The sequence below is a fragment of the Caretta caretta genome, chromosome 11 (assembly GCF_965140235.1).
Source record: "Caretta caretta isolate rCarCar2 chromosome 11, rCarCar1.hap1, whole genome shotgun sequence".
Lineage (NCBI taxonomy): Eukaryota > Metazoa > Chordata > Testudines > Cheloniidae > Caretta > Caretta caretta.
In genome coordinates, this window is record NC_134216.1 from 31,222,814 (window position 1) to 31,245,860 (window position 23,047).

The following is a 23,047-nucleotide window of genomic DNA, read 5'->3' on the forward strand; positions in this document are numbered from 1 at the left end:
AGACAGAAGTGATCAGATTTAGTGAAGCGAAGGATCAGTGAAGCCTGCTGGCTTTAGCCAATTTAGTCACTGTCACTGGTGGAATGGGATTTGGCCCTTAATGTGTGACTTGTTTCGGATTGAAATGGTCTTAATTATTCACATCCAAATACATGTGTAATTTCATTAATTTCTAGCATATGGCAGGGGGTAGCTGGACAGCAATGTCTAAAAGAACACAGTGTGATTCAGACTTTAATGCAGTCTCAGTCCAGTGCTCTTTTCTTTTCAGATTAAACAAAAGCTTTTTACACACAGTTCAGTTTCATTTCCTTGAGAAAGGCCATTTGCCAAAAACAAAAAACTGGCCTCTTGTTATATATCCATGGTAAGTAAAACCTGAAACAGAATGATGAGTAGAGGCATTTTTTAGCTCAAACACTCAGAAAGGTGTGCATTGCAACTGGACCTTGGGAAAGTGTTCAACTGACATAAATCGTTTTCTTTCCAGATCTTCTTTTGCACTCACTTGACCCTGACAGACAGGAATTTTCAAGGAGGAATCTCTGTTAGACAAACCTCAGTAAGCCTTTTACACTAATGTCATGTTTTTGTTGAGTTTCCAGCACTGTTGTAGGAAGATGTAAGGGATTAATTTAAACTTTGAAGCAGTAATATTGCCACATGGCAGTAATGTGTCATGTAATGTGTTTGTAAGATTAGATACTGTTTAGAGTTTAAATAAGGAATTCATGTTGTATTAGCATTTGTTACTTAAACATTAAGGGCCAAATTCTGCAATCTGTAATCGCAGTGAATAGTTTTTGCTCATGCAGTTCCATTGACTTAATTGGAACTATTCACATGGGCAAATACTACACAGTGGACCCAATCAAATGCCTGCTGAAGTCAGTGGAAAGGCTTCCACTGACTGCAGTGGGAGTTGGATCTGGCCCAGTGTGGGAAAGGCCTGGTCTACACTAAAAAGTTAGGTTACCCAGCCACATCGCTCAGGAGTGTGAAAAATCCACACCCCTGAGCAACATAGTTAAGTCAACATAGCCTCCGCTGTGGACAGCGCTAGGTTGACAAAATAATTCTTCAGTTGACCTAAGTACCACCTCTCAGGGAGGTAGATTACCTATATCAATGGGAAAATGCCTCCTGTCGGCATAGGTAGTGTCTACACTGCAGTGCTACGGTGGTGTAGTGTTTCAAGTGTAGACAAGCTCTAAATACTTGAAGTTTCCAGCCCCATGTGAAATGTGCTTCCCTATCTTTGGTGCAGCAGCACAAGAGAGAAGGGAGGACTCTCAAGGGAGAATGCACAATGGAGTTCTATGGTAGTTTTATCAGTTAAGGGTTGTGCCACCTGCAGGCCAGTCACTAAGGGCTAGTGTGTGGCATTACACTGAATCCTGAGAAAGGGGTAGTTACACTGCCCCAGGAGAAACCCAGAGACCAAACTGCGAGTCAGAATCACAATTCAGTGCTTGGTTCTCACTTAGACCAAGGAGATGTAATCTGTGCTAGTGAATTACCTGGCCCAACTCCCCTCCCGCTTCACACCATCTCAGCTGGACCTGCCGGTGCATTGTTCGGGGTGGAGTGGCTCTGCCCACACTCTACCCATCTGTGCAGAAAGGAAAGTAGCCAGACCAACCTACGATCACATATGGAGGGCAGTTAGGCTGCATCTCCACTGCACTCATCTTGAGACACCGTAGACCCAGAGGAACACCCCAAAGAACCTCTCACTGTAACTGTGACAGTCCTTTGCATAGGCCATAGGCCATGCATGCTTTCCCTGGATGCCCACATAAAGTGTCCATTCCAGTGTGCCCTCTACACAGGAGTTGATACTGCTTGTTTCAGGACTGGTTTGTTAATATGTTTGTTCTGCACTTATTGAAGGAGAGAGTAAACAGGAGCCCAACAGTTAAACTATTGATTTATCTTGGCATTTGTAGCCACCAAACTCAGAGAGGTAAACTACCCACTGTCTAACCATAGCATAATAACCTGGAGCAAGGAATTTCAGCCCATCAGATATATGGCTGGCAACACCAAAAATAGTCAACCTTCTGATAAGCAGTTATTCCTGTTGTGCCAACCTGCTTTTAATTCACCCTCATTCGGTTATTAAACCTAATAGTGAAATAGTTCTTCCACAGCTAACCTACTGAAAATGTTTATCATCATCACCTTTGTCAGCGATGTTATTTTTGAGGTATTGACAGAGTTTCTATCTGACTTCATTGTAACACCTGGGACCTCAGGAGTAAATAATCACTTCTCTCTAAGCAGCCAAGTCCTAGTTCTACAAGTAATGATATTATAATATCCTTTCAAATAGTAACTAATCAATATACATAACACCCATGTGAAATAGTTACTATTAGAGAAGGGATACTGAGGCAGAGAGGCTCTAAGTAACTTGCTCAAGGCAAGTGTCAGAGCCAGGACTAGAACTGCTGATGACCAGTCTTGTATTCAGACCACTGAACCTGTAAGAGTAAGACAGTGTAACAACTGGGTTATCTGAATCAGTGGTGCAAGGCTACACAGTCTGAAAATCCACACAAACTTTAATGCAGCCAGCTCCCTAACACAGCAGTGCCTGCCTCCCCCAGTGCTGGCCCCAGGCAGCCCATCCTCCAAAAACCCATTTTGTTTCAACTGCCATTCCTCCAGCTCTCTGTCAAACCACACCTACCCACAACCCTGCTAACCGGGGAGGTCTAAGCCCATTACAATAGGTTTATGCCCTTGTAATCTGGATGCTACTTTGGACCATCACTTAATAATATTACAAATATATCTCAGCCAATCAGAACAAGGAGCTTTAGTTCTATAGCTCCTTGACATGATATTGTACTAATAACTACACTAATTAGTGAGGGGTGAACCTCAAAAGGTTCTGTGTCCTTCAGAATTGCATTATCTGACCCTTATTAGAACAATCCAAACCTCTAGGGTCTGCAAAATTGGACTGGAAGGCTCACAAGGATTGATTTTCTTTCACGAGTCCCTGTACTTCCTGCTTCCAGTCAGGCCGGAAATTCCACAAGAACAGCCTTTCTTCGCTGTAGTTCAGCACTTCTGTTTCTGGCCAAAATCAAGTAGCAAATAGGCAAAACCAAAACACATGTCTAGGAGAACCTTATCCTACACGGCTTTGGCTCAAGCTTTTTCCCAAAGCATGGTGTCAATTCTTATATCAAAATCAATGTGACCAATTCTAATCCTTTCTGCGTGCTCTTCAAATCAGTGGGGTTAACAATCCATAGAGATTATTCCCTGACACACCTGAATAACTACGCCATTTTTCGGCACATGGAATTCTGAGTGGACTTATAGATTTCAGAGCAATAAAACTGAAAAAAGCAGCTCCTATTCAAACAAAAGTCTTGTTTGACCTTTGAATATTTTCTTTTTGGGCCCTTGTGGTATGCACTCTCTCCAGTTTACCTAAAGGAAAGGATTGGGAGGAAGAGTTAGCCAGGCAGGAGATGGGGAGTCCACATTTGGTTTTGAGTCCATTTCATGATGTTTTAAAATGGAACTTTGCTGTATAATAGACATAACTCCAACAAAGCAGTGTCAGATAAGCCGGTGTATAAACATATACCATCGCATAAGAAGCCGGGGTGAAAGGTTGGCCCCAATAAAGTCAGTGGCAAAACGCCATTTGTCTTCAATAGGGCCAGGATTTCACCCCACATCTCAGCCTTTGGGTTTTTGAACTATGTGTTTAGTCCCCTTTTCCGCCAATGCTAATGTAGGGTTATTACTTAATTAATTAGAAACAAGAGAAGAATAAAAAGTTAAAGAGTGAATTGTAGATCACAGAGTCTGCTGTTAGGCACAGGCATAGGCTAATTTAACAATTCAAGGGTCAGTACCTGCAAAAGTAAGGACACAGCTTACAAGCATTTGTATCCAGCTAGTAACAATGTGCACAGCGGGATAATGAACTTAAAACAATTGTAATTAACAGGCTAAGACAAAGGATTAAAATTAAAAATGAATGGTGTGGTGCTTGCAGCTTGCTTGTAAAACAGCATTAAGCCAACTTAATCCATTTTAATTCAGAGTGAAACCTACAGTGCAAATGAAATGGATTCGAGGGTCGAGTTCAGCTCCTGAGAAAGTGCGATACATTCACCTGTGACAATTCTTTCTGGAATGATAAAGTAAGGGAAGTCTCTTAAGAACTCTGAGTGACTCCATAAGGTCCCCAGAGATCAGGTGTCAAAGTTGTCTATCAGATGCCTGAAAAGAAAAAAGGGAAGCATTACTCAATGCTATTGTGAGACAGTTGTCATTGACTGATCAGGCCTTTTAAGCAAGCTTTCACAGTCAATGAAACCACCTGAATAGATGAAAGCCAGACAGCTTCTGACAAACAAGAGACTATGGAATATTCATTGTGCATCTGTGAGGGAAAGATTAATGTATTAGAAATTAAAATGGGACCAGACCGTATGATCTTGCTCTAACACTTGGCCAGACCTGTGTCACCCATTGCTAGTGCCTGAAGTCGACAGACAATTCTGCCAAGGTAACTGAGAATCATTAAGCATCCTGCTATTGTGCATGGTGAATAATAAAACTTTCCCCCTATTCTTTGCCTGGAGCTGACAATGAATAATTCTGGAGCTATTTGCAATGTTAACAGCACCTATCTTGCCCATCCATTCCTTTACGATAAGGATGGAAATATGCATTTCAACAGTCTGTACAGATACTGATTCACAGGCATTTCAAAGGACACCTGTCACTCAAGTGAAGGACCTGTCAGTCTCCAATGTCTGACGGTGCCAAGAAAATGGCCAAAAAGATTATCTGTACTTTATTTCTTTTTTTCCCCTCAGATTATAACACTGTTACATTTGGCATAGACTGACAAGTGATTTACACTCGCAATTGTAATGTGTTTAAGCTAGAAAAAAGCTATTCTCTTAGGCAGCCTTATTCTTCCAAGGTTTACAACTGTATCAAATATACTATCACAAATGTGATCTAAACCATACAGAATGTCATTATGCTAGATATTAGAAGTATTTAATCTGTTTGCTAACATAAAGGTGACATTGATAAAGCCATATCTTTGATGTAAGGCCCAGAGTAGCTAAACCAAGTTTTCAGAAATAACAAGTCAACTGCAGTTCTGGAGGTACACCCAGTGTGTTTCAAAACTTCATTAAAATTAGTAAGAATGAATAAAGTTCTTTGAGTCTTTTGCAAGAAAATGGGGCCAGTTTCTATACTAAGTTATGCACAGGTAAATCTGCAGTAGCTCCATTGTAACCAATATAAATATGTGAATAAATAGGTAACTGAGAACAGAATTTAGCTTACAATCTGCATTTTTATTTTGAATCTGTGTCATAATGCAGATATTTACACAAAAATGTTTTAAGTGTCTTAAATGTATAAGATTTCAGGAGGCAGTGGTGAACAAACTTCCAGTCTGTCTTTATGAAAGTATTCCTCAGTTCCTTAGGGATGTGACCATATTTCTGTCTCTGATCTGGGGCCCACAAATGTGAAACCACCTTTGTACCAGAAAAGAGCACACACGGATAACAGACTGGAGTTTCTGCTCTCAGTTACATCAGCCTGAAGGAGTAACTCCACTGAAGTGTGGCCTTAAACCAGTATAAAATCAATATAACTGAATTCAGAATCAGGCCTATGGGTTTGAAAGCAAATGCTGGTGCTGAACATAGTGGTCAAAACCTGCCATTGATTTGTAAGCATCATCCCACACTGATATCCAGCACAAACTGCAAAATGTAAAAAGAATACAGTAATAATAAATAACTTTTTATATCATAACACCATTTATTTGCATTGAGAGGATTTTTTTATGAGTGCTACTATATGTTACTGGAACCAATGGGAGGATCTGCTTAAACATCAATGGGATGATGTGGCCTTTGGTTTGAATGAGATGGGTATTGAGAGAGGGTCTTAGTATCCACCTCACAGGCCAGTTGCTCTCCTCAGATAGAGCTGAGTTTATGCTAATTAGAATGAGGAGGGAACAAACTAAAAATCACACCTAAATGTTTAAGTGAAGAAATGGAGATGGACCTTGTTCTTTTATGAAAAAAGTTCTTGGTCAATTGTATTAGCTGCTTGCTGATCCGTACACAGTCTTGTGTGCTGTTTCATACAACACAGCTAGCAATCTTGTTCCCATGCTCACTTTGCAGTCTTTATACCCAAAGTTGACCTGCAAAGAAAATATGAGGAAAAGACATTTATGCCTTTTCTCCTTTGTGCTTCATTTTGCTGTTTAAGGCAGGCCTCAGAGTTTTTTCTTTCCTTGACTTCTATGTTAGAAGTTCAGGTCTTGTATTCTTTTTTTTCCCTGGAAGGCAACTAGAGAACCTGAGCGATTGAGAGGGGGCGTGATTTTTAGTAAGTAGAATCTAATGTATGTAACCCTTCTGCCCGTCAGAGTTGGCAGCAACAAGGGCCGGGTTCAATATCTAGGGGATCCATTCCAATAACACAATGCAAACCGGCTCGAGCCCCCACCCAGTGACCTGGGACAAATATATACCACCCCCGCTGGGCGCCTCCAAGAGGCAATACTTCCCCTCTCGCAAGCACATAGTCTGAGTGTAGGAAAAGCCTTTTAATAACAGAGAGAAACAATGTGGCATTATGTTGGGGAAACACCACCAACAGGATTCATAACACAACCCATGAGCAAAAAAAACCCACCCCAAGCAAATTGGAGCATGCCCTTTTCCCTTTGGTTCTTGAGTCCAGCAACCCCAAATCACCCAAAGTCCCAAAAGTCCCAAAAGTCCAATGCCCCGAAAGTCTCTGTCCCTGGTCAGGGCAGCCCCAGAGTTCGAAAGTTTATCTGTGGAGCTTTACCTCCCAACCTGGGTGGAAATGGGACGGGGGTAAGAGGCACCTTACATGATCTGAAGCTGACTGCCCCATAGCAGCGCTCCGCTCCGCCAGCTGCCCCACGAACTCCTTCGCTCAGCTGCGCTCCGCTCCGCCAGCCGCCCCACAAACTCCTTCGCTCAGCTGCGCTCCGCTCCGCCAGCCGCCCCACGAGCTCCTTCGCTCAGCTCCACGGCCCACAAGCAGCTCCTGCCATCCACAAACTGCTCCACGTCGAACTGCTTCACCAGCCGGTCCGCAAGGCACTCCAGCCATCCCGCAAACTGCTCCACAATATATCTTCAGGCTCCCCCACTACTTAACACAACACTCAGTGATTTCAGCTCTTAGGTGAATTCAGCTTGTAGTAGGGAAGCCCCAGTGTTGGTGCACTCTCAGCCCAAAGTGAGCTCAGCAGCCTATAACCAGACTTCTAATGAAATCAAAATTAGCTCTGATATTCCACAGTGGAGAGAGGAGGAAGTGCAATTAGCATGTAAGGCCCTCACCCAGGGGCCCATACCACCAAGTATTAATACTTATCCCCAGCCTCTCTCCAGTCACAGAGTTTTGGAACCCATGACCCTTGCCTAGCGAGTGCTACTTAGTTGATGGTGAATCCCTCCATCATAACAAAAGGCCACGTACAGTTCCAAGCACAGTTCCCATAATCAGGGTAATAACAATTTATTCTTCCTGCCCCAATAACAGAGACACTGGGGATCCCACAGCAGCCAAAGTGACCATTTGGGCAGCTATGGTCTCATTCTAGGCGTGGTGGGTGTGTCTATGCAAATGAGATTGGCCCCTGAAGTTCTTTTCCACAACTTGCCACACCTCACCACCAGATGTCAGGGTGGAGCTCATCCTGACACTGCTTACATCTACAATGTTATAAAGTTTTTTTAAAAAATTGAAGAAATATAGTGCTTTTGCAAAGTGCTAAAGACTGAGTTCCTCTGTTTAGCCATTGAACAGGTAGAGCATTGGCAGTAGCAATGCCAGCCGTCTCACACTGCACTGCCTCATCATGTAGGCAAGAGAGGACAGATCAGCCTCCATGCCCCATAACATCCTTGGATGCCTGCTGACACTGACAATAAGAGTGCTAGCTAATGTCACCTCTCTGTGACCTGGAGACCTGTCCTCTGAAAAACTGCCTGCCTCTATGAATTCCTTTCACATAGGCCACTAAACAGCTTCCAAATGGTAACAATTTTGAGTCACTATCACAGTTTGGATATGAACTTTGTGACCTTACAAAAATCTATCCCAACCTGGGGTTTAGCTTCAGTACTTCCCTCTGGCTCTCCATCCTCATCCACTCAGACATACATGCTTAATGGAAGATGTTGCAGTTGTCAGAGTTTTGCATGTAACTTTCAGAAGTAGAGACAGAGCATTTCGGCGAAGCGACCTCAACTGTGGAATGCCATACCATGAGAAATCAGATTGACCCAAACATGACCACTGTCAGAGCATGAAGTAACCCCGCCCAGTGACAAGGGCTGACTTGGCAGGGATGACAAAAGAAAAATGAAGAGTTTAAAAAAAAGAAAACAAACCAAAACAAAAAAATAAGCAGCTGAACTGAGGAGTAAGGCAGATTTTGACCTCTTACAATTGGGCTACTGAGTCTCAATCATCAGTTCCCACAGGACCTGGGTTTGCTCCCTACAAACCTCTTATTTAAGAACTTGCTAGTTCAATCTGTCCTTAGGTCTGAAATGTAACAAAAACCCAGCTCAGCATGGGATGATTGACACTGGTATCTAAGCAAAAAGAATTCGAGAGGAAATGGCAAAATTGCAGGGAGAGCTGTGGAACCTCTCCAAGTGACTATGTACTTTAGTACAGCCTGGGAAATTAGTAGATAAATCTTCCTATCTCAAATTAGCTTTGCTAAGGAAGGAAACAAGCTCTCTGCTCTCTTACTACTAGTCAAATAGTAGCTTAGTTCACAAGTGAAAATGAGTTTGTTGGTCTTATCCTCATTTGTGCAGATAACAAACCCACCATGTGCAGAGTATGCCACAGTTCCACCTGATTGCATCCTCCACAGGAGGTACCCAAAAGCAAGGATGTCTTAAGTCAGATTTGTGCTACATTTGGAGTCTTCAGCTGGGTTTCTGCCTGGCTCATCAGTTCTACCGGTCTCTACTTTCACAGATACCAAATTAACTCAACCATTGAACAGCTACATTTATAGAGTGATTTCTATCCCCCTGAAAATCATTCTTAATCTGTTTGTATTGTGCTCTGGCAACCCCACCTCTGGTATCCCTCCCTTCCACCATCAGGGCGTAACAATACCCCTGTGCTTGCAGGGCCTGGCACAGCTGCCTGCCCAGGCTTCCCTCACACAGGGGGAAATTTTGAGCTGTCTTTTTAGGGCAGCACTCTGGCAGCACAAATAACCTTTGTGGGGACATGTCAAGTCCTCCAAGAACTGACACACATACTGCCTCCAGAAGCAAGCACTAGCTGGCAACATCAGAAGGGGACAGTGTCCTCCGCAGCACATCCTTTCAGCTTATCATAAAGAATCCCGCCTTGTAAAAGCATGATTCTTGTTGCACCAGCTACACCTGCCAGTGCCCATGCTCCCCATTGCTGCATCAGCTGCCTTCATCACAAGCAGGGGTTATCTGTCCAGGCACTGTTTAGGAAATCTAGTTAGATGTAATGATTTAGGATCTCTTTTCTTTAATAGCTGAAAAGTTGCTGTGGCTCTTTTCTAAGACCCGTTCTGGATGCTCACAGAAACACACACTTCGTTCTCATTTATTGCAAATACTTTCCAGATTATTTGGTGCAAATTCTTCCTCTACAATCTTTCTATTGTCACTTTTAAGCAGCCTCTTCAAGTAAAAAGGCTTGAGCTCATGAATGTTCACTTTCTTTCTGAATCAAGTAGGCAGACACAAGCATGAAGAAAATACCATAAGATGACTCAGAGTTTCTGTGACTGTGTTCGAGTTCTTTCCATTTTAGAAATAATTTTAGATGGAGTGAAACAAATAATGATGTGTTACGTGTCTCGTCTGTCATTACTGTGCCTGGCCTACAAATTATAGGCCTGGTTCTGCCACCCTTGGTCAGGCTGAGTAGTATTTACTTGTGCAGGTAGCCCCATTAAGATCAATAGAAGTACCCTCTGGAGTCAACATTACTCAAATGAGCCAGATTTTCAGACGGTGTAAATCAGCATCTCTCTGATCTGGCCCAGTGTGAACAAAGGTGGCAGGATAGAGCCTATAATTACTAGGGCCTGATTCTCCTTGCCTGGCACTTTGTGTAGTTATTTGCCACCAGTACAAAGCACAAGCTAAGTGGGTGTAAAATGCTGCCATGCAAATCTAACAGTATTTTACATCCGTGATAAGTTGTTGTGAATGTTTGGTAAATCATGAAACTTAATTTTCAGAAGCCGCTGTTTATGCTACTCACCCGCTATAAAACATCTGATTCCTTCAGCCTCCAAACACCTTCTTCATTTGGGTGCATTGGCACTCACGTTCCTGAGGCAGATTTCCTTTTCTTATAGACGTGTACACTGGTTCTGGCTTACTGTCATGTTAATGGCTTTTTGTGTTCTGTTATTTGTAGCTCAGAATAGGAATATGAATCATCACCCAGTTCCAAATCCAAACCTTCCCGAATCATGGGTTTGGCGACTCTGCGGCCTCTCTAATACATGAACTGAGTGCACTGCTTTTTTAACCAAAGTGTTAAAAACCATTAATTTTACAGCTAAACCAAGTGGAAAGCAGACCAAAATTAGTCAATACATACTCATGAATGAATGCATGGTTGCTTCTTTGGCATGCATAGTACATGCTTTAAAACAAACAAGATGAGTGAAAAATCTAAAATGAAATGCTGAAGTTTTATTTTTAAAAATGGCTATAAAGAATCCACATAAAAACCCGCAGCTGTCTTGTTGCTGATGACAAACGAAGAATGTCGTTGTCACTAGTGATAGCATCACACTGCTATCACATTTAGCAACAGTAGTAGCTAAATGAAACCATCTCTTCATGTTCCTGTTTTGACTATTGGCTATCTGGTGACATGGCTTTGAGTCCCAACTGGGGAATTTAAACTCCAAACATGATTTCCATGGGTTTCCTGATATCATTTACATTGGTGATGGGGAGGGCAGTTGCCCTTGAGGCAGAACAAAGATGTTTTCAAAATGCCAAAATGCCATTTCAAAATGCCAGGGGAAAAAAGTGTGTGTGGGAGAAAAGGAGTAGGAGAAAATCTTGTGAGTTAGAGGAGAGCATGGCAAAATAAGGCAGAAATCTCTGGAGGGAACAAATTATAATACTACTCTGACGCCCTTTCCCTCCCCACTCCTGGTTTTTAAGGATGCACTTGCAACATATTTGCTATTAAATGGTCCCAGTGCAATTAGTAACATGATGCTCTCTTTGCTGATAGCACTTATCTCTAATCTAATCAAGTGGGTATTGGGGGAAAAATATTTAAAATATTAACACATTAGCTAAAATTTTATATCTGCCATATATATTTATTAAAAGCTCATTGAATACAGCACAATATAGTTTAAACCCTTAAAACAGAGCCAAACCTTGCAACACATCGACAGGCAAAATTCTTAGTGAAATCAAAGTAAGTTTTTTGCATGTGTCAGGGTTACAGGATCAGGGTCATAGCTAAAGTAATGGTAAATGACATTAGTGTTTCATATTTATTCTACTTCAATGACTCCAATATAAAATTCACTCAGTGTAAAAGTCAAGGCAAGAATTTTATAACTATCAATGCTGCAAACTTGACCTAGTGTCTGAAAAATCACGCTGTGTTCTTTTTGCTTGGTACATCATCACTATCAGTAAAGATTCTGGACCCAGCAATTTCATTGCTCATGAGTGAGGTAGAACAGAATCCAACTTACTCTTCTAATGCTGCTGTGTATTGGCTCTGCAGTTCTATCTAACCAATATGGCCAATTTCTTTTTTGAAATAAGAATACATGGGGTGTCATAGAGTTTCCTGTTACATCTAACAAGACTTTCATGGCACTAAGTGGCTGCACATTACAGGAGGATCTGGGTTATGACTTTTAATTCCCTGAGTTGACTATTTAAAGAAAACAAGAAATTCTTCCTATTTAGAAATCACATTCATACATACATACAGTACTCCATAGGTTTCCTGAGCAAATGCCCTCCATGAGGAGAAATGGCCAGGCCAAGCAGTAGCTGTGGACATCATTTTATATTTTTATTGTTAAAAATGTTTTTGATGAAATTCACTACTTATGAAAGGTGATGTATTGCCTGCTATGGAGCATGAATTCCTCCATTTATCCACAGACTATGTACAGCACAGACAGTGAAACCATACACTTCTCCTTATCTCCTAACACATCAACATCAACCCATAGTTACAACACTGGGGGGGGGACTCTACATGTCTCTCAGCTTTATAAATATCCTCTTATTTCTCCTCTCAATATGACTGCAGGGGTCACTCAAACTCATATCTATGCTCTCCCACCAGTTTTTGTATGTGGTTGCATCACTGCATTGGCTTTGGTCTGGAGGAAGCATCTTTAGCAAAGTAAAGGTAGTTCAGTGTCCATACCCAATCAGTCCTCGATCTCTGCTGTGAGTGGAAGCAAAGATGCCAGTTAATGTCAATTGTGGTGGTGATTTTTATGTTTTGAGTTCATGCCAGCGAGGAACTGCACTGATCACCCATTCCTGGCCACCAAACTAACCTTCAGACAGTGACAACTTCTGATCACAGATTCACTACTGAGGTTAATGCGTTTTCTCAGAAATGTCCCATGAAATGTTTGTCATACAGAAATGTCATTTTTCACAAAATAGCCATGCAATGGTCTTATTTGAAATTTACAGAGTTCTTGAGCTGAGAAATTTTTAAAGTTTTAATTTCAAAATGTCACATTTTCAGTTGAAAACAGGTTTTTGGAGTGGGGTTTTTTTTAGTTGAAAAAGACATATTTTCCATTCAGAAGCTATCTTTTTCAAATGAAAAATTGGGCCATGATTAAAAATTCAAAATGAAACAGGATATTCTTGACACTCAAAGTTGTCCCATTTTGTTTCACACATATCTACTCACTATTGAGCTACCCTGATAGGAGCCTCAGGTGTTTTTAAAGGTTTCATTTACATATATTTTAAATGATTATTTACAGGCTCTCTGGTCCTTGTGGTGGACTGATGCCTTCTGCTATTGTTAAGAAACATATTAAAATAACTTTTGAAAAATAACTGCTTAGAGCCCTGCCCTGCCGTAGCTACCTTAGTTTTATTACTGCATGTAGCGTGTATTAGGTCCAGATTGTCAGAAGTGCTGAGCCCCACAACCCCTACTGAAGTCAGTGGGAGCTGCAGGTTCTCTTTGCCTCTGAAAAAGCAGGCCCTTAAAGGCCAGTTCAAGTGGGCACTAAATCAATACTACACCAGCTTGGTATTCAGGACAGACTACAATCCCTTTGTTGTTTGTGAATATAATGTGGAATCTGGCACACAGGCTGCCAGAACAAATTCAAATACCCAACGAAAGCAATGTCAGTCAGCTCAGGTGTTGTAAATTAAAACCAACAAAGGAAAGATACGGATCTGGTCTGTTTCAGACGCATTGCAATCCGTTCTTCCCTTGATAGGCCTGCAGGTGCAACCCCATGAGCGTAGGCAGCAGTAAGAGAAGAATAGAATTCATTGTTTGACAAGGTATCACCAAGTCTTTTCAATTTTATTTGTAGAAAACTATATTTTATATGCAGTTAGGATCAGATCTGAAGCCCACTGAATTAAATGAATGTCTTTCCAATGACTTCAGTGGCTCTGGATCAGGCCTCTTATCCTATGTAGACTTTTGGACCTTGAGCTCTATATGCAAAAACAACAGAAATGAGCTGTGATACAAAATAGCTGACAAATTTACTTAATTTTTCAGGCTTGGATATTTCAGCTGCTTCAAATTGTATCTGGCTGAAATGTGGCATAGAAGTTGCCAAATAGATCCATGTTGCCCTCCCCCAAATAATGGGCTACATTGTCATCTCTAGCATCACAGACTGCAAGGGGAGACTTTTTGTGAGAACTGTCCAGGGGGATATCCTTGCAGATGCAATTATCCCCCCTTTCATCCCAGCAGGAGTTTACCTCTCTCCACCTATGCAGAAATGCCACTCTAAAACCTGGAGGAACCCCCGGGGCTGTGTCCTGGCGCTGGCTGTGACCTGCCATCACCACCTCCCTGTCTGCGATGCCATGCTTCCAGGGTTCCCCTTTCCTCCCTGGCCCATCCCATTTTCACCCCTTTTCCCTAAGTGGATGCTAGTCCATGCAAAGAGGGTTTTACAGGCCCAAGGGTAGGAAGCAACAGAACCTTGCTTCCACGTGGAAAGTGACAGCTTCACCCCTCTGGAAGGACCTGCCATAGTGCGATGTGGCTCTGCGCTTTAGTGCTAGGGATCCTTTTTTTAAAAAAAATCTTCAAAGCAGCCAAAATATGTGTTTCGTGAGTCTAGATTCCGTTTTTTCCAGTCAGATCTAGCAGACCAACAGATAGATATGCAGCAGGCTACATCTAATTTAAAAAAGAATAAAGCATTTTAGACTAGCAACAAATAATATTTTTTTTTCACAGTATCTTTTTATGCCCTATATATTACTGAACACTGCAGTATTTCTATTGCTGAAATCCTCCACTGAAGTGAATGGAATGCTTACCCCATTGATCTCAACAGAATTTTACATAGTTGGAATTATATCAGATAATATTGGCTAAATACAAATGAAATGGTAGCTGGTGTATCTTATGTGATTAGAGAATTGTTCTGTGAGCAGATTAAGCAGTGGTTTCATTGAGTGTTGCTTAATTTTCACTGTAAAATCCTGTTGAATTAAATTGGATGCCTGCATCAGTACTTCCAATGGCATTTCTTGTAAGAATATGGAATCAGATGTGCAAACCAAAATAAGCCAAACAAACAAAACAACTTGGTTAATTGGAAGTTGCTGTATTAACTATTCTAACTCATACAAAAACTAAGACTAAAATATTAAGGATTTTTTTACATAACTATAATGTTACCCTTGTAGTGTACACATTCACTTACTAATAAGATAATCAGGTAAAATTTTACCTGAAATATTCTGCATTCATAGCAACCTTCACTCTGACCCACAAGATATACATTTATAAACTCTTTCAACTCATACTTCATTGTTGGCTTTGGAATCTATGAACCTGGATATACATTTCTTCTGCTAAAAGGAATATCATTAGTTATGTATATGTTGAAAGAATGTATACATTTCACTTTAAATTAAAAACTCAGCACAGCCTTAACTATACAATCACACCGCCATAATTAATACTGTATATAAAGATACTGTATTTTGGAAATAATAGGATTGTTACTCTGTTTTTTAGCATGACCCTTCATTTATGTTACCATTGATAAAAGCAAAGGGTTATGCTTGTGTAAAGGTAGTGTAATTTACTACCCATCTAAAATCTGAGTTTGGTTGTTACGGTTGCAGGCTAGAAAGAACTGGGAATGCTATGGGAGGAACACACCAGTCCTAGCAGGACAGATTCCTTTCTGTTGCAATGATCCTTCTATTGCAGGCTGGCAGCTCTGGAGGGAACTGCATCAAGTCAGAGGATCCCAGGACAGTTATCACTTGCCAGACCTTAAAAGTAAGAGGAATAAATGAAAATTAGTGAAAATCCTTGCGGACACTAGGAGGAGATAAACTTTCCATGGGAGTTGTCCTTCTAAGTCCCTTGGGCACAAACCTCAACAGTTTCTCTGGCCTAGTGGATTGGGTGTACTGTAAACCAGAAACTCTGGAATACAACGTTGCTGTGTATCATAGAGTGCCATGAGCTACTAAATTTACAGTACAACAGTGGACCTAGTAAGGGTGGCTTAAGATTAGTTGTTAAAGGTCATGCTGATGGAAACTTTTTTTTATTTCTTGTGTCTGAAGATTTAAACAAATCTTTAACAGTGACTTGCGAAGGAGGAGGGGATTAGAGGGGTGGGTTGCTTTTCTTTGCTTCTTCAATAGATAAAGAAAGATTTGCAGTTTTTAAAGTTTTTTTGTTTGTTTGTTTTGCCTGCTTGTTTTTTACCGTAGAAATACCATGAATGTTAATCCTGCCTTCCCAATTTGCAGGAAGTGTTTTGAAGGACCCACAGATGTGAACAGGGATCTTTTCAGGCCTTAACTGAAGAGTGTGTTGAATCTTTAACAAACAGATCTTTGCTTCCAACCGTTTACTGCAAGTTTAAACAGTGGGGATAAAAGTCAGTCTACATCAGGGCCTGATTACGCAGCACTGCAGTCCGGGGGAAATTTGACATTGACTTAAACGGGAGCATAAGTGGCCTCTTAATCAGGTTTTACTTGCTTAGTGTATATGACATCACAACCCTGTTACATATGGCATCATAAGTCTATTAGCGTTCAAGTCATCCATAAGAGTATTCTTGGATAATGTAGAAAACATACTGCAAAAACAGTTCAGAACAAAACAAAACAAAAAAATCCACCACCACCTTTCAGGCCTTTTTTAAAGATTAGAAAGCTGGGAAGGAAATGAACGCACCTACCCCGTTGCTTCCTTTTGCAGCTCATCTTTAACTTTATTTTAACTTATGTGACAAAGCTCTGTTGTTGCCTCCATGAGTCCCGCGTTTCCTGGAGGATTTCGCTAGCCTTAGAGGCTCACTGTGACCCTCCACGTAACCCTTCTTTCTCTAGAGACAAGGGTCACAGTCTACTGAGCCACTTTCATCATAAGCCAGCAAGGGAGGTGAGGAGAAGTTATCCTTCCTTGCACAGTCTCTGTTGTCTCCCAGTCTCAGTATTAATCAGGGGGCAAAGGTGGGGGGGGAGCCCGGGCCCACCCTCTACTCTGGGCGCCAGCCCAGAGTCCCTAATAGTATCAGCTATGGTAGCTGACCTTTTAGAAACATGACATGTACAATTCCCTGGGCTACTTCCCCCACAGCAGCCCTCACTTCCTCAAGCTCCACTTCACCCTTACCTCAGGGCCTCCTGCCTTTGAGCCTGATATGGCGTATGCTACTCAGTCTCTCCAACAGCACAACTTCCTCCCACAGCTCCTGACATGCACACCCACATGACTGACTGGGAGGCTTTTAACTAGTTTCAGCCAGCCCCTGATTGGCTTCAGGTGTCCCAATCAACCTAGCATTCTCCCTGCCTTCTGGAAAGTTCTTAATTGGCCCCAGGTGTCTTAATTGACCTGGAGCAGCTTCCATTTCACTTAACCTGGTACCAGGGATTTGTTTAGCCGGGAGCTAATATATCTATCTCCCACTACTTTTCTATAGCCGTCTGGCCTTGCCCCGTCACACTTAGTACCAGTGTAATAAGTGTTACTTCATACAAGAAAAAAAGAAAACAGAAAGTGAGGTGTTGACACTGAAGTTAACATTCTGTTAAGAAAAGTTCAACAGAGTTCAGCTTTTGGAGTGTGTCCAGCTGTCTCTTCTGCAATGTATATTCAAGAGGTTTTGACCCCACCGTATTCTGGAAGCAATGAGCAAAAATTAACACTGCAGGAAGTCTGACAAACTGTTGTAACAAGTTCTCAATTCCCACCCCAAAAGCAGTAGTATCTAATAAATCTCAAAAGGAAGAAAATATGAATCAGCTTGCAACAGACTTCTACAAATATCAATAGAACAGATTGTTTAAGTAAACAGTTTTTAAAACCATGCAGTTGGTCTTTAAATACATTATACGCTCCCCACAATGACAACATTAAAAAACCATGTAGAAAGATATTTCTACGTCATGTGAAATGGAAAGTTCTTCCATTTTATTGGCTATTCATTTTAAATCTATAACTCTGACTCCTGCAGGTGTTACAAATGGACTAATATTTGTGTCTTTCTTTTGGCAGCATGTGGTTGTAAACAAAAGTTTAGAGCAACATGTGCTGTAGGTTAAGAAAATGCACACTGAGCCCCTTTCCAACTGATTTATTCCCCTGGATGGGTGTAGAAAATGATCTCTTTTTATTTCGGGACATCTTAAGTTTAATAGAACACTGAATCCAGCCACCGTCCCACTAAATTATCAGGCAAAGGCTGAACCCTATTTTTCTTTTGAAGAAGAACAAGGACAATGAGATAATTTGTGGATCTGGGTTTCTAATATTAAATAATTCTTCCCATTTAAAACAGTTTTTTTAGGAAATATTTTATAGTTAGAGAAATAGTTTTTGACATTTTGGGGGGGAAAAGAACAATGGACCGTTTACAGGTCTACACAGTAGATTAATGAATCTAATTGAGTCTGTAGGGAAATGCTTCAGTTTAACTACTGGAACTAATTTATACATTCACTACATCGTAATAAGTCAATTTAAGTTTCTGGAAATAAAACTGGATATCCTGGGTATAGATTTGAACTATAAATTTCTGCAAGAAAGGAGTCTGTGTGTTCATTATACATTGTAAAATTACCATATGGACCTGTCAACACTTCTTAGCACAGCTTTGTAATAATGTCATTTAGTTTAACATTGTAATGTGCCAACTGAATTAATGTGTATGACACAATGAATGCCTCCCAACCGCTGGTTCTGGGGAGGTTTGCAACTTTTAAGAGATTCTTCTTATGCAAAAGTTTCTTGCACAGCTAATATCAGCCTTTGTTATCAACGTTAATGAGTTCCAAAGAATAGTTCAACTTCCAGCAACTACATCTGAAGTTTCTGAAATGAAGACATGACAATTACAAATAAAATCCCAATTCCTACTATTTTTGCCTCGGCTCCTCTTTTCAAATCTCATCGGAAAACCTATATTCTCGACCTTGAATTTACTTCATAAATTCTCTTTCATTCTATTATTTATCTCTCTGAAAAGCATTCTGAGATACAGCTGATATGAGCGAAACTTTACAAAATAATGTTGTGTTGTTCTGAATTATTTTATGCTTGCTACTTTTCTGATTCCTGTTTTTTTATAATTTTGTCATGATATTTTTTTCATTCAAGAACTCAGTAGTAAGTGGAATAAGAAACATTTATGGTACATTTTGCTCTCACTCAGTCTTATCATTTGTATTCTCAGTTTGAGCTTGCAGCCTTGGTTTCTTTTGTGTAGAAAATTAAAAAATAGAAAAGCGGCAGAAAATCGTTCTCTTGTTTGAATGGTGCCAGCTTTGGCAGAGTTCCCACTGAACTTTCAGGAAATCTGGATTTTACAGGAGCTAATGCATGTCTTAAAAAAGCATAGAACTTACAGAAAAAATAAACCAAATTGTAAGTAGTTCCCTTCCCCTAAAAATGAAGGAAAACTTTCACAAATATTGGGCCTCCTGCTGTACAAGTGCAATCTAAACTCTCACTGACTTAAGTAGGAAGCTCTTAGTGTATGTCTTCACTGCAGAGTAAATTAGGATGTGAACACCCAACATGGCTTAGCTCAGATGTGATCAGCCACACACAACAAAGCTACACTTGACTGCCTGAACTGGTGCTGTACTCACTTGTGTCAGGTGCAAGCACTTCTGGGAGCATATCCCATGGTTCTCAGCACTTCAGTAAGCTAAGCCACTTTATCCCGTATCCTCTGGGGAATTGCAGGAAGTCACTGGAGAACTATCACCAGTCCAGTGATTTAGCCTGCATCCTCACTACAAAGTGGGTGGGATACCAGCCTGAGTGTAAGCAGCACTTGGGCTTTAGCCTAAACTCAGGATGGGCCAGCTAACTTGGGTGCAAAGCACTACCTTACTTGGGTGAGTTTTTTGTGTGTGGATTGGGTGGGGGGAGGTTAGCGGCAAGTAACATTGCAGTGAAGAAGATAAGTCCATAGTGTGTAAGTCAAAGCAGCAACCCATCTTCCCCAACATTGTATTATTTTCTAAAAATAATAAATAGAATTAATGGTGTAGACATCATACAATTATGAAACACTTTCATACCTTTGTAATTTTCATTAAGTTAGAACAGAAATGAACTATACAAGCCAATTTTAATAACAAGGAATAGATTTATTTTTGCTATAGTGTGCTCCAAAGTGCAATGCATTAATTTCTTTTGCCTCACTTTGAGGATCATGTGCCAGGATTGCTGCTGTTCCAGGCTGGGTTTTCCCCTCACTCAAACAGAGCAGATGCCAGTCAGTCCTTAGCGCCAGTCAAACATGATCCAATTAACTCTGTCTTTGAGATGTTGTCTACACCAGTGTTTTCTTAAAACGTTTCCATGAGTTCAGCTCAACAACTGGTAGCAATACTGTTACTGTAGATAAGACTCCAGAGGTTGACAGTGTACTAACCATTGTGTTGTGCCGTCTATATGTGCCATGAATGGGATTAGATGACTTGGTGTTTAAAACACCAATGTCCAGTCTAAGGCCAGGTCTACACTATAAAGTTAGTTTGACCAAGCTACATCTCTCGGGGGTGTGAAAAATCCACACCCTGAGTGACGTAGTTAAACCAACCTAACCCCCAGTGTAGACAGTGCTAGATCAATGGAAGAATTCTTCTGTTGACCAAGCTCCCATCTCTCTGGGAGGTGGATTAACCATGGGAGAACCGTTCCCACAGCAGTAGCGAGTGGCAAGTAGCGCGTAGCTCCCATTGCAGTGCTGTAGCTATGCCACGGTAGAGGTTTAAGTATAGGCGTAGTCTTAGGGTACGTCTAACACCACTGGGAAGCACTACTTAAGCTAGTGTGCTACACAGTGCTGTGTGCCGCTGCGGCTCAGCTTGCCACCCAAGTACAATCCTGTCCCACCCCGGGCACATATGTGGGTGGCTGAGACTGCAATGCCATTGGGCTATCTGTGAAAAGGTAGTTAGAATGTTCAGACTCGGTGCCATTCTTTGTAACCACATTACTCCGCTACAGTAAATCAGCTGATCTGAAATGTACTACGAATGCTAGATTAAGGGCCCAATTCTGCTGTCCAAGATACATGGAGCTCTTATTTATTTCAATGACAGAAATACATGCAGCACAAAAAAATGTTGGCAGTGGGATTTTCCAAAGCACTCAGTGTTGGCCTATCTCCGCTCCTACTGAAGTCAATAGAAGCAGACTGAGGCCAGCACTGAGTGCTTTTGAAAAATGTCACTCTGAAATTACTGAAATCTAGGCCAGAGTTCAGTGGTACCTTACTATGCTAGCAGTTCAGTGGTTTCAGTGGGACGACTTATGTTGTAGGGTTCTATTCAGTATGAATAAAGATGGTGCAATCCAACCCTCTTTTTGAGTCTGATCCAAAGGCCACTGAAGTCAAAGGAAAATTGACTTCAATGGGCTTTGGATCCTGGTCCCTTTGACGGATTCTTCCTGAAAGCACTGTAGTAAGAGATCTAACATTTCCTTTCTGTATTTGCCCTCACCATCGATGTTGGGATTCATGCTGTAATTCACATTGTGGTCAGTGATCTTGCAATGGGATCTGCTGCAGTATATCTTGTGAAAATAATTTAATGTGTTTTATACTGACACAAAATTAAAATAATAAGAAATCAATGCACAAAAGCCAGGAAATTCATAGTTAAGGAACAAACTTGGAATGGCGCATTTCAGGGAATCTAAATTGCTTCTAACCATTGAGCAGTCCATATATTCCCATGGGATCTGTGATGAACAGTAAAAAAGACTGTAGCAACATATGAAAAAAGTATTATACAGGACTTCCCACAATAAAAATTGTGCCTACCTGGTGGTGATACCATACTTAGTTCAACTTCTTAAGAGGCTAATTCTGTTCCCATTGCAATCAATGGCAAAACTCCCACTGACATCGCAGGGAACAGGGCTGAACCCTAAATAAGTACCAGGTAGCATCAGCAACTCTTCCACATAATTGCCAAAATGGGATGATATAGTCTGAAAAGGAGAGGCATCAAATTAAAAGACATTTAAGTAACCTAGAATAACTGAAGAATGACACAATTTGCTACAACAAAAGTGTCAAAAGAGAAGCGATGCACTGTCCATGCACTTAGAGTTCCATCGGACATGGTGCTGAGCAATGCCAAGAGATGAGCACTTTCAATTCTCAGTGAAGTCAATGGGAGCTGAGATTACGTAATGGCTCCAGAAGTGGCTTTATTCCTTACAGGAGCAAGCCCACAGCAAACAATCCCCATTTCCAGTACATGCGGGCAGCCACATACACAGAGTCATGATGATAGTGCCTTTACAAATTCCTGTAGTGCGGTGTCTGTATCTTAATGCAAATGACTGAATAAAGGAGCTGTCTGAATGCTCTCAGCATAGCAGCGGAACGGATAACTCTCTTTCAGATTTCTCTTATTTACACAAAATGCTAGTGTTATGATAATGTCTGCTGTATTCTCAGGGAGCAGGGATTTCTTTGAAAAGTGCTTAGATGGCATCTCTGGGCGTCTGGCTGTGAGTATATGGCACAGAGTATACAGGTATCTGTCATGCAGGATTTAAGATTTTTTTGCCCTAATTTTTTAGGGTTACTCAACCTTTTCTGACCACACCTACTGTTCTGTAGGACAAGTGGTTTTCACACAGATGCTGGGTTACAACTTACTCTACCTTCGATGGTTTTCCATGGATTTTTGTGTATTTTGACTTCTTTACACCAATTTTTCCACTATGGGATCATACAGCCCTAAGAAAGTAATGTCAAGCAGTGCCTCTGGATGCCTATGAAAACTATGACTCTACATATTAAGAGAGTGAGCAAATGCAAAATTCTATTTAGACAAAGCAAACCTACTATGAATTGAAAGAGTGCGCACACACACTCCCTAAAATTTCCTATCTCATCAGGGTCTTGAATCTTGCATCTAGTCCATGTGCAGAATTCCCACTGAGGGAATTATAATGGAAATGCACATAGAGTCCTAATTATAGCAACTGCCCTGAAGGCTGCACTTAGGAGTACAGAAGGAAGGAAGATTTTTTCAGTAAATCTTATCGTCGTTGGGACAAATGCTGCAGTGTTTACTCCTTACTGCCATTGAAGGTAATGGGACCTTTGTTGGAGTATGAACTAAATAAATCATGCAGAATTTTTCCCTTTGTCCTTTATTTGTCTACTTTTTTTAAATGCAATCCTCCTTACTTTCTGAAGTGACACTAGAGATTT